The following is a 12,790-nucleotide window of genomic DNA, read 5'->3' on the forward strand; positions in this document are numbered from 1 at the left end:
TTCCAGCCTTTCTCTCTTAACCCTTCAGCCTTTCTTTCGAAACTCAAATCCTTTCTTCATCAACATGGAACCACGAACTCTGCAACTAATGGAGTTACAAACCCAGCAACAATTGGAATTACAAGCCCAGCAACCAACCGAGGAGTAGGGGTCGTCAACGGGCCGGGCCTTTCATAGCGGGCTCGGGCCGGGCCGGGCCGGGCCTTGTCATATTTTTAAATAATTGCGGGCCGGGCCGGGCCGGGCTTTATTAAAAATCAAAGGATCCAAGCCCGTCCATATAAAGCGGGCCTTGCGGGCTTTTTCGGGCCGGGCCGGGCTTGGCCTTGCGGGCTTTTTTGGGCCGGGCCTTGCGGGCTTTATTTATAAATAAATATTTAAAGACACAAGTTTTTTTTTTTTAATCAAGCTTTGGAAATTCAATGGATAATGATCAAATACAACCAAAGATAATAGATCTATATAACTATATTGTACCCAAAAAAATCTATATTTATATATAGATACTAATTTATTGATAAATAAATTTTTAAAGACACTAATTTTTTATAAACCTATATTTATATATCATACACTCCAAAGGGCAACCCCTATCAATTCAAAGAAAATGGAAAAACCGACCGTTGGATGAGTTTATTACAATAAATTATGAGTATGGTAAAAAATTTAGCCAATTTCACCATATTTTAGAATCCGATCGGATTGGTCAACCGTAGTCACTTATATGTTTTATTGTTTGACCGATGGCGTGGCAACCGCGAAACGTGCTTATTTTTTCACATCACGTTTGTATATATTCCATCGATGGATGTGCGTGGACATAAGATAAAAAAAATTAATTTTAATTACAAACACATTGGTGTATACCAATTTTATTCTTTTAGTTGTATGACTTGTACATTGCATTTAAATTGTTTAGGTTCATTCTAAAGCAACCATGAAGTAGAAAATGAATTCGGAGAAACCAACCGCTGGATGGAGAGATTGTAATGTTTTATGGTGATTGTAGAAAATCTAGCCAATTTCGTTATTGTTTCGAATTCGATCAACTAGGTCAAACGTAGTTACTCTTATAAACCTATATTTATATATCATACACTCCAAAGAGCAACCCCTATCAATTCAAAGAAAATGGAAAAACCGACCGTTGGATGAGTTTATTACAATAAATTATGAGTGTGGTAAAAAATTTAGCCAATTTCACCATATTTTCGAATCCGATCGGATTGGTCAACCGTAGTCACTTATATGTTTATTGGTTGACCGATGGCGTTGCAACCGCGAAACGTGCTTATTTTTTCACATCACGTTTGTATATTTTCCATCGATGGATGTGCATGGACATAAGATAAAAAAAATTAATTTTAATTACAAACACATTGGTGTATACCAATTTTATTCCTTTAGTTGTATGACTTATACATTGCATTTAAATTGTTTAGGTTCATTCTAAAGCAACCATGAAGTAGAAAATGAATTCGGAGAAATCAACCGCTCGATGGAGAGATTGTAATGTTTTATGGTGATTGTAGAAAATCTAGCCAATTTCGTTATTGTTTCGAATTCGATCAACTAGGTCAAACGTAGTTACTCTTATAAACCTATATTTATATATCATACACTCCAAAGAGCAACCCCTATCAATTCAAAGAAAATGGAAAAACCGACCGTTGGATGAGTTTATTACAATAAATTATGAGTGTGGTAAAAAATTTAGCCAATTTCACCATATTTTCGAATCCGATCGGATTGGTCAACCGTAATCACTTATATGTTTTATTGGTTGACCGATGACGTTGCAACCGCGAAACGTGCTTATTTTTTCACATCACGTTTGTATATATTCCATCGATGGATGTGCGTGGACATAAGATAAAAAAAATTATTTTTAATTACAAACACATTGGTGTATACCAATTTTATTCCTTTAGTTGTATGACTTATACATTGCATTTAAATTGTTTAGGTTCATTCTAAAGCAACCATGAAGTAGAAAATGAATTCGGAGAAACCAACCGCTGGATGGAGAGATTGTAATGTTTTATGGTGATTGTAGAAAATCTAGCCAATTTCGTTATTGTTTCGAATTCGATCAACTAGGTCAAACTTAGTTACTCTTAGAAACCTATATTTATATATCATACACTCCAAAGAGCAACCCCTATCAATTCAAAGAAAATGGAAAAACCGACCGTTGGATGAGTTTATTACAATAAATTATGCGTGTGGTTAAAAATTTAGTCAATTTCACCATAGTTTTGAACCCGATCTAATTGGTCAACCGATTACCGATATGTAGAATATATATATATGCACATATTCTATATAGAATAATAGAAGTATAAGAACTTCCACACACACACACACACACACACACACACACACATATATATATATATATATATATCTCTATATATATATATATTATATATAAACAAACACACACACACACACACACACACATATATATATATATATCTCTATATATATATCCTCTATATAAACACACACACACACACACACACACACACACATATATATATATATATATATCTCTATATATATATATTATATATATAAACACACACACATATATAAATATATATATATACATATATATAAACACACACACATATATAAATATATATACATATATATAAACACACACACACACACACACATATATATATATAAACACACACAAATATATATATCTATGTGTGTGTGTGTGTGTATATATTTATAAACACACACACACATAACTACAAATATATATATATATATATATATATATATATATAATATTTTACGGGCTTTTACGGGCCGGGCCTAGCGGGCTTTTACGGGCCGGGCCTAGCGGGCCTTTGGCGGGCCGGGCCTACGGGCCGGGCCGGGTTTTTGCGGGCTTTAGGCGGGCCGGCCCTCGGCCCACCAAGGCGGGCTTTTGCGGGTTTTTTGACGGGCCGGGCCGGGCTAAAAGCCCTCCGGGCCGGCGGGCCTCCATCGGCCCACTTGATCCGCGGGCTTTTTGATGAGGCCTACCGAGGAGGGAGGAAGCATCCAAGCAGCCGGGAGTAGTAACCGGTGGGCTCCCACACCGCCTCAACTAAGAATCCTCAAGGGCCTTTACTATGATAAGGGTTTTAAGTACCCAACTCCAGAGCAGATTCAAGAGATCTGCCTTCATCTGAAACAGTATGGGCAGATCGAGGACAAGAACGTCTTCTTTTGGTTCCAGAACCTCAAGGCTCGTGAGAGGCAGAAGTTGAAGGAATTTCGGAACGTTCCGGTTGGTGGATCTCTCGATCTCAATTTTGGATCCACTAGTTCTACTGATGATGGTAGATCTATTGATCTAAACTTTGGGTCACGTGTCGGCTATGGTGTTGACCCATATTCCTCCTCACCCTTCAACACTAATACCAGTACTACCTCCTTTGGCACAACAGGAGGACAATCTTTCATGGAACAACGAGGAGGAGATCACCAGGAGATTGAAACCCTTCCACTATTCCCCATGCATGGTGAGGACATCTTTGGCAACATGAAGACTACTTCCGAGGGAGGTAGCGGCTATGGCGGTGACTCTCGCATTTCCCTTGAGCTCAGCCTCAACTCCTACAAAGATGCAGACATGGCTTAGTTTAGAGTATTATTATTATTATTATTTTTTTTTGTTTTTTTTTTTTTTTTTTTTGTAAATAGCTGAATTTAATAAGACTGAATGAATGCAGTTTTTTTTTTTTTTTAATTTTTTTTTTATATATATAAAGGACTCAAAAAATAAAAGACAAATATAAATATATATAGGACTCAAAATGAAAGACAAAAATATAAATCTCTTCCCCCACACTTAAATATTGCATTATCTTCAATGTAATCAATTAAAAGCATGCAATGAAATAAGTAAGCATAGATAGAAGACATTTACGAAAACAAATCCTAAAATAAAAACAATAGAGAAAAATTGAAAAATAAAAAGAAATAGGGAAAGAGAAAGCAAATCTGATTATATTCTGAATTGGGTTGCCTCCCAAGTAGCGCTTGTATTTTACGTCTTGCAGCCAGACGGTACCTACATTAAATAAAGTTAGTAACTATAATTAACAAAGAAATACAAAATAAAAACAAGTATAACTATTAATTACAAACTACAAGTATAATTAACAAGTATATTGTACATAAGACACAAGTTAAGTACACAAGTGAGTATAAAACGTGAAAAGTATTTTTACAAGTTTAAAGTGTGAAACAACAAAATAATTTACACGTATAGAGTATTCACAAGTATTTCTTTTATTATAAACATTATTGATATCGAATCAAATTCCAAGGGGTAAATCAAGTGGACGTGCGGCCCAAGTATAGTCGCCTAGACACAAACTCCCTTTCAAATCGTTTGGGCAACCTTACTGAAATGGCCAGGTGGGGGAGGACGAACACGAGAGGAAAAATCCATTTTGGCATGAGCTACTCCCACATAGTGGTTTAGGCCCATTTGCAAGCACTTCTGGATTCAAAAACCCGTCATGAACGTTGTCCCCTTCCTAGACACCATTCCACATAGGCTATACTTACTAAGATGAAAAAGTTCATAAGTGTGAAGACAGTTCAACAAGTGTTAATAAAGGCCGCCCTCAACCTTAAGGGACCTGAGCTAGGTACCAATAAGGGGTTTAGGCCAATATTAACAAAAGAGACTTCACCTATTCCTCTCAATTTACAACCTACAATTAAAATTCGTGTTCAATAATATAAATAATATTTAAACTAAGTTTTAAACAATTTATATACAACAAATATATACAATAAATGACACAATTTAACAAGTGATTTTTCAATCCCCGGCAACGGCGCCAAAAATTGATGCGCTTAAAGCAAGCGCATAATTTAACCCTGAAATATCGTTAGTAGTATAAGCAAATAGGGATCGTTCTATTCCGGGGATTGAGGGTACACCTGTCATTGTGAAACAAATAAAGAAAAGTATTATTTACAAAAATAAAATAAAGAATATAAATATATACAATTGTATAAACAAATAAAGAATTAAAATAATAAAGTATTATTTACAAAAATAAAATAAAGAATAAATATATACAAGTGAACAAAAATTAGGGGGGGGGGGGGTTTAGGATTCTTAAAATTAAAAATAAAAATAAAGAAAACGTAAAAACATATATACAAGGGTGGAACGCAAGGAACAAAGATCAAAATCAATTCCATGTAATCAAATTCGATTCAAACCCTATAATTGTTTTTCCAAGTCATGAGAGAGGAGTTGATTATGTGAAACATTCGAAAGCAAATGATTTCCCATATTTTACTTTTCAATGCTAATTAACCTAAGCGAAAGCACCTAGATTAATCCTATCAAACATGCAATCAAGCCCTAGAAAGTTAGTCAATCATGACATGTTCAACGCATTAGACATAGAGAAAGGCTATCAACTCAAGTGTACAACTTAGTTATGGAAAAGTCCACCTAATTGCAATCCTCTTCAATTAAATTCGATTCTTGTCCAGAACCTTTACTACTTTTGATTCAAGTTACACAAAACGAAAAGTCGATTTCATGTTCTTAAACCTAGCACCAATTACATGCAAATCCTATAAGTGTCGACCCAAATAAGATAAACATATAAAAGTTTTCTGTAAAACAAATTTAATCGAACAAACTCACATAAGCAACTTAGAATCACAATTATAGAATTCGAAAACTTTATTTAAACATAGAAATTGGGCTTAAACTTTGCCCTAAACATTATTGTTAACTAGAAACAAGTTCATATGAATTCAAACAAGGAAAACAAAAGATCATTACAAGGAAAAATAATGAATTACACCGTGAGGGGAGATGGAGATGGAGAGCTAGATGGTTGGATCTTGAATCTTGGAAGCAAGCCTTCAAGGTGGATGATGGAGGATATGATCTTCACGGCTCCTTCTTCTTCTTCCTCTCCTTGCTTGAAAACGCAGAACTTTGCAACTAGAGAATGGAGAGAAAAATGGAAAGGAAATGGAGAGACAAAGAAGATGAGATGGATGAAGGAATATGTTTTAGAGTGAGAGGAGAAGGTGTTTATATAGGGAAGAGAAAGAAGAGTGAAATTGGAAAAGATGGAGTAAATTAGTGTGAGTAATGATGGAGAAAACATGATGATTACACCCTAAAACATGGAATGTTTTTGGGTGATGATGATGGTGGATTAGTGTGAGAAATGATGGAGAAAACATGATGATTACACCCTAAAACATGGAATGTTTTTGGGTGATGATGATGGTGGATTAGTGTGAGAAATGATGGAGAAAACATTATGATTACACCCTAAAACATGGAATATTTTTGGGTGATGATGATGATGGATTTCCTACTCATTTACTTCAATTTTATCTCCACCATTTGTAGGTAAGTGTGGACATAATGCTCATTTCACCATCATTTACTCCAATGTACCTAAGAAAATAGAAATTGAGTTAAAAATCGATTCGTTAAGGAATTAACTAAGCAAAATGTGAGGAATTAACTATTAAAATATCACATTAAAATGCTCCTATCAAGTGACCACATTCATAAGCTGCATGTTCAGTTATTTGGAAACTACCAAACTGACAAGGTAGTGGAGTGCAATGACATCCATTACGAGAGAATATGTCTTCTCATGGTCGATTCCAGGGCGTTTTGTGAGAAGCCTTGCTCCATAAGGCAAGATTATTATCTCTTTTTCTCATCATGCTATGTAACGAAAACCTATTAATGTCAACAGGTTTTATGTTAGGAGGTGTTGGCATCTCAGGCCTGAAATTCTTCCTCTTCGTTAGTGAATCTAATTCAACCTGGATCACATCTTTCCATTTAGGCCAATTTTCTCTACGTTGGCATTCTTTAACGGAGTAAGGTTCGATGTCATTGGTCTCAATAATTCCACGTCTTCATGTACACTAGTGTAATTCGTAGAGATCTCTATATTCTCATGAATTGGTTCTAACATTGAGGCGTCCCCCAATAATGTCTCTTGGACATAACCACAATCCAGAATATTCTCATGAGATGGATTTTGAGTATCAATGATCAATAAATCAAGTTATGCCAAACTCGCTCTCTTCCTAGGGCGAGTATCCATCGAACCTATGGGTATCCTACGCTCTCTAGAGGAACCCATGGCCTATAACGCCATTATGCCACCTTGTGGCGTCACCATACCACCATCCATGGTAGTAGTGCCGTACCCATCTCCTATAGGTGGCACCATGTCCTCCTGTGGAGACATCAATCCTTGCAGACATGTTTGAAGCAGGTATATGTGATCTCGTCACTTTTAGGAAATCAAGATGAGACATAGTGGGGACAGACCACGACAATTTCTATCGTTCTTGTTGAACGTTGACGTTCTAATCTCCCCCTAATGATGGGAAGATTGTCTCATCAAAGTGACAATCCGCAAATCCTGCAAAAAAAAAAAGATCTCCTGTCAAGGGTTCTACATAGCGGACTTATAGTTGGAGACTCATGTCCAACACAAATATATATATATATATATATATGCATTCGTTGCAATGACTCATGTTGATGCGCTGTGGCAACGCAATTGGCACATAAATCGTATACTAAAATATGCATAAGTATGAGATATTAGACTCGAACCTAGTCACTAGCTGTAACACAAATAAAAGTTAAGTGGCTGCTATGAGTCGTAGACGAATTAGCATAGCTGCATGCGATATTGCATAACTCAAGCGGAAATATTAGTACGCATTATCAATGTCCGGGCTACCATTGTAGTCGTTTAATGGTGGCTTTTCCGCGAGACCAATTGGGTGTGTACATGAGAATATGATACTTGATATCAATACTCAATGATATGCAATAGTCATTGAAAAATTTCGATGTAAACTCTTTAGCATTTTCAAGTCGAATTGACTGAACGGGATGATCCGGGTAGTGAGCCCGTAGCCATATGATTTGGGCTAGGAGTTCATCTTAAGCAGCATTACGAGTGGATGATAACGTGACATGTGACCAGCGTGTCTGCATATCAACCAACAGCATAAAACATCTAAGCAATCCGCAAGTTGGTTGAGTCGATCCACAAAATCTCTTGGATTCTTTGTAAGAACGAAATTATTTCTTTAGTGTTCTTTGCATAGGATGGTCGTGATCCTTAAAAAAAAGAGGCTTTACAGAACGAAAGATTGGCCTTATAATCAACCAATGAAGGTTTTGGTTGAGCCACAATGTCACAATTTACTTTGTGAAGTAGAGAGAGGAGCCAAGTCTCCATACATGGCGTAAAAGCCATGATTTTGCAGCAGGGGGATCACGGCGCCGGTGTTGGCCTGCCGGTGGTGCATGGCTGCGGCGCTCCAAGGCGCGGCGGCGGTGCAATGCTCTCTTTGAATCAACTTTTGATTCTTACTTCTCTTCGTTCTGAAGAAGAGATGTCCGTGTGAAGTCTTTAGTATCACGGATCATCATATCATGACCTGGGTGTCCCAAAAGGTCGTGCTAAAGCCTATATGTATCAGAATCTCATAAGTCATCTCTCATGACATGATTGGATTCAATAACTCTAATAGTGGTTGCATACAACCCACTAGAGCGACACATAAGTTTCTCTAATACTCGTTTATGTCCGTAGTCATTAGAGGTGACGCAAAGGAACTCTTGTCCATTCTAACAATGTGTTTCCACATGAAAACCATTGGCTTTTATATCTTTCAAATAATAAAGTTTGAATTAAGGTATGTCCGGGACATTAAGTAAAAGAATCGATACTTTATTAATAGTCAATGATTACATCAAAGTTTCTTAACCAAAGTCTAATTCAACATAAAAATCAAACTTAGACAGATCGTAGTCACTCAATCCGTTTGGTAACTCCAATCAAATATGACCAGGAAAGTAGAGAGAGATGTTGGTGGAGTGAGGCTCTCAATCACTTTTCTAGACATCATACTTCATTGGATGCGCCACTTGAGAAAGAGTTAATATAAAATTGTCATTTATTGATTAAGGCATAATTGCCATTACATAATTCTTGAAAAAATAAAAGACTATTCGAAATAAAAATCTGCGGCATTTTGTCTTCATCGCCAGATTTAAAGTCTTTTTGAACTCGATGTCTTGATCACCATGATGCAGCTACCTTTTTAGGTACATTGCAAATTCAGGTCCATTGATCAGACGTTCCATATCAGAAATAGACACCATGAAGAGGATTATCCCTTGATTGAGGCATATTGGCGCAATATGCATGGTCCTTAGGACCGGAGGCGTTGGAAAATTATGACTATGGCCAACGTTGGCTCTATGGTTTCCAACCCTTCGTCCCTCAAAATCAAGGCTCCCACGGTGGCGTGATTGTCGCCTTTGCCGACTACCTTCATGAGCATTTCGATCATATGAATCATGATGTCTATGCCGACTTTCTCTAGCCATGGGACGATGCTCTGGATAGCTATCTCGAAGCCTATCAATTTCTCTTCTCAAAAGCTCCTTGCCTTGCCTTTCAGCAATTTCCATAGCTTCAATAAGCTGCTGAAAGCTTGTGATCCGTCTTGCATTTATATGAGTCGAAATAAATCACAAGACCTCATAGCATAGACAGGGAAGGTATTGAGGGTTTTCTCAATCAAATGTTCTTCTGTGATCGTCTTGCCATAGAAGCGCATCATTCCTGTGATGCGGAGAGCTTCCGAATAAAATTGTATGACTGTATCAAAGTCAGAGAAGCGAAGATCATTCCATTCTGCTTCTAAATTCAGAGGGATGGAGTCATGAACATTGCCATAACATTCACGAAGCGCTTGCCATAGCTTTATAGTGCTATCCTCATTCATGAACTCAAACCTGAGGTCCCTATCCATGTGACGCATCATTAGGGCAAGTACGCTAGAATTGTCGATCTCAGTTTGAGGGTCTGGAGCAGTTCCTTTATGATAAAGCTCTTGGATTGTAAGCAATAAGTCACGAGCAATAAGGTGGAGCTCAACATCCTGAGCCCACATTAGGTATCTTTTGCCTGCATAATCCAATGGAACAAAATCAAGTATGTTCGAGTTTGACATCCTGAAAAAGGGTGAAACAAGAATGAATTAGTTTCGGAGCAAAACTTCCACGAAAACTAATAATAATAAGATTTATGAGCTATTCTACCAAGAAATGGATTTCCAAAAATATTTGGATTAGACCGAAACATTGATGTTTGATATGGTCAAAAATTGATGCTTGCGGACACTCTTAGTCCGAAGATTATGAACACTCTTAGTTCATTGATTACGAATGCTCTTAGTTCGTTTAGCGTGAATCCCCACAATTCCGCTTATTAAATAATCGAACTCATGTATATTTCAAATCCTGCAAAAAATAAAGGAATTTAAAAGACAAGAAAGCAGGAACTTTAATCTTTAAAAAACTTACTTGATGATGTAGGGCTTGAGTCACACACGTGTTGATGTAGTCGTGATGGGGCAGAGCTTGCAACAGTGTCGGATACGTGGGGCAGCAGGGACTGCAGTGGTAGCGTGTATGAAAGGCAGCAATGTTGCGGGGCTGCTGGTGCGTTGCTGGAGCGCTGCTGCGGAGCTAAGAGGTTGCGGGGATGCAGGCGCACGGGCTTTCGAAGTGTGTAGCAGAAGCGCAAGGGCGCGTAGCAGACGTGAGATAGAAGGCTCGGGGCGCGTGCAGGCGGGCTGGCAGATGCTAGCAGTGTGCGTTGGCTACAGGGGCAGCGTGGGCTGGGCGCAGGGCTGCGGGGGCAGCAGGTGCACTGCAGGGGAGGCTAGAGCTTGCAGAAGGGGGTTGTAGTGCTTGCGGTAGGGAGTTGCAGTGCTAGCGGCAGTGGGCTGCAGTGCTTGAGGCAGTTTTGCAGGTGAGTAGAGATTTTAGGGTTTTTCTTTTAGGGCTAGGGTTAGGGCTCGTGCTGATAAATGTATTTCCAGCAGAAATTAATGTTTCAAATGGAATTTAACCAAGGAGGAGTTACTCCAATCCTCTTCCAATAGTTGTTACTAACCTCAACTTCAAAAGGACTTTCCATCAATTACTTTTTTACCGAAATATAGCATCCTTACAATCTTGTAGTCATCAAACTCTGGGTGGAATCCAAATGAGAGCAGATTGATCAGAGGTGTATCATGATTGGGAAAACATGTACCAATGTTTTCCCAATCATAACCAGATCGTTAAGGCATTTGAAAACTGCAATTTACAACAATGGACACGAACTGTTCCAGTTCGACAGATTCTGTTCGTTCGTGTAAATTACAGTTTTGGATGCCTTAACCAATTTGGCTGAAATTTTACAAAAGTGATTTATACATTATGACCTAAAAACTAAACGGTTAAGATGTGAATATGTGATCGAAAAGTGGCCAAACACTAGAAATCCGTTCCATAAGCATAGGTAAGGATGTCCTTAGCTAAGAAGGATGTCCATTTATATATATATATATATATATATATATATATATAGACACACACACACACACACACGGAGCCAATCAAGAGAGGACATCTGCACTATCGCTAAAGTGTGGACGTCAACGCAACAGCCCCGCTCAGGTCGCGACGGCGAGGCGCCTCTTGCCAAACCAAGGCCAGGGGTCGAACGGACCAGTCTGCAGTCGGGTGGAGTCTTCGGCGATGAGGTTGCAGCGCTGCCCAGACCCTTATAGTTGTAGGTGAGGTCCCTGCCCAGAAACCTACAACCTCGATCTTCTCCGACCTCGATTGCTAGCCAGAAGTGGTCTGGGATGCCTCCGACCTCTGTCAGGCCCGATTCGTGCCGCTGTCGAGGCCTGAGCGGGGCTGCTGCCTCGACGTCCGCACTTTAGCGATAGTGTAGACGTCCGTCTGTAATCGGGTCTATATATATATAATGCAAATTTCCTAGGGCCAACTGGCTAGCTCTTTTGTATCAAAAATGGAAAACAAAAATAGGCATTAACATCTAATTAATAACCTTAAGCAGAACCATAAAAAAAATCCCAGATGGGCAGTGGCTGTGTTATCAATAAGCAAGTCCCCTATCCTTGCAACTAACGAAAAACACATCATTAATTATTCAACAAACATATAGTTCAGCCATTGAACCACCATAAGATACATAACATATATGCATATAAATGAGAGATAACATCGGAATAGGAAAAAACTCTGAATGAAGGAAAGAGTACCCACACACCTTGGCCTCAACTTTATGAAAAAAGAAGAAAAAAATACATGAAATTAAAAACAAACAAACAAACATTCCATTCCTTGATGCCCAGTATCATTTGATCTAGTGGCATAAGTCTCCTCTTTGTCAGTGGGAAGTTGTGAGTTCGACTCATAATAGACTAGTTGTTGTATACTTATATATCAGTTGTTTATTTGATAAAAATAATAATAATAAATAAATAAAATAAAAGATTAAAAGAACATATCATTACATAGAATCCTTTTCTAACACAATTTATTAACCAGCTCCCATCCTATGAGACCAACCACTTTTCCTAATTAAGATGATACCTTGCCAAGGTATGAGCTATTGACACAGTTTCCCTCGCCAGAGCGGAAACACACATCATGTACTGACCATAGCTTGCTGCATCGAAGACATAATGACATAATGTCTGAAAATACCAAACAGAACAAGATTGCAATATGATTGATAGAACTGCTTGACAGGAAATGACGTTATCAAGAAGTACACAAGAATTGATAACGCAGTGTAAACCTCTCCACTGAGGAAACTTCACTGCGTGATTTTTGACGTAGCCAACACGAAAAATCAGTTCAATATGAAAC

Source organism: Rosa chinensis, chromosome 2, assembly GCF_002994745.2.
Source record: "Rosa chinensis cultivar Old Blush chromosome 2, RchiOBHm-V2, whole genome shotgun sequence".
In the NCBI taxonomy this organism is placed as follows: domain Eukaryota; kingdom Viridiplantae; phylum Streptophyta; class Magnoliopsida; order Rosales; family Rosaceae; genus Rosa; species Rosa chinensis.